Source organism: Pseudorasbora parva, chromosome 5, assembly GCF_024679245.1.
Source record: "Pseudorasbora parva isolate DD20220531a chromosome 5, ASM2467924v1, whole genome shotgun sequence".
NCBI classification, from domain to species: Eukaryota; Metazoa; Chordata; class Actinopteri; order Cypriniformes; family Gobionidae; genus Pseudorasbora; species Pseudorasbora parva.
In genome coordinates this window covers 50,684,836-50,685,614 of record NC_090176.1, presented here as the reverse complement: position 1 = coordinate 50,685,614, position 779 = coordinate 50,684,836, and positions in this window count along the sequence as shown.

The window sequence follows — 779 nt, the reverse complement described above, 5'->3', positions numbered from 1 at the left end:
CACAAGTGTATATATAACTTATTATTGTACATATGCACCATGTATAGAAGTATCAATTAATAAATAAAATGGGAAAATTATATCATATTAATGTTGTCCCTTGTTATTCTGTGCCTTGTTATGAGTATTCAGAAGCTCAAATCTTCCTTGAGTACTTAAAATACTCCAGTTTTTTTAGATAAAATATATACAGTAGTGGCCAATATTGATGTCCAGGGGGATATTTGTTTTAAATGACCATATACAAGTTAAACCATCAAAATACTTTATTTATTTTTTTAAATATGATGTAAAAAAAACTAAACACTAAACTTGTTTAAAGGGGTCATGAACTGAGAAATCAACATTTCCTTTTGACATATAAGAGCTCATCATACTATAAGAATATCCTGTAACTTCCTACTGTAACTTAGTCCAAAAAAAGCTTTTTAGCGGCAATTTTACCAGTGTAACTTTGGCCCCGCCCACTGGAGTGTTAGTGAGATGATGAGGAGAGACGAACGGACTAAAAATAACATCACCTTCCAACCGATCCTGAAGCTAGGAATGTGCTGATTTATCTCAACAATGTGAATGTCTCAGTTGCATGCGCCAGCGTCTGACACACACATCAAGAATCTAATCCGGACCAGACCCGAACCCAAACCGGACCCAAACCAAATCCGAACCAGACCCAAACCGGACCCGAACCGGACCCAAACCAGATCCTCTTTAGACTCATGTACTTCTGACCGGACGACCGGTTCGTTTCTGAGGTCCTGACTGAAGTAAATCTGATT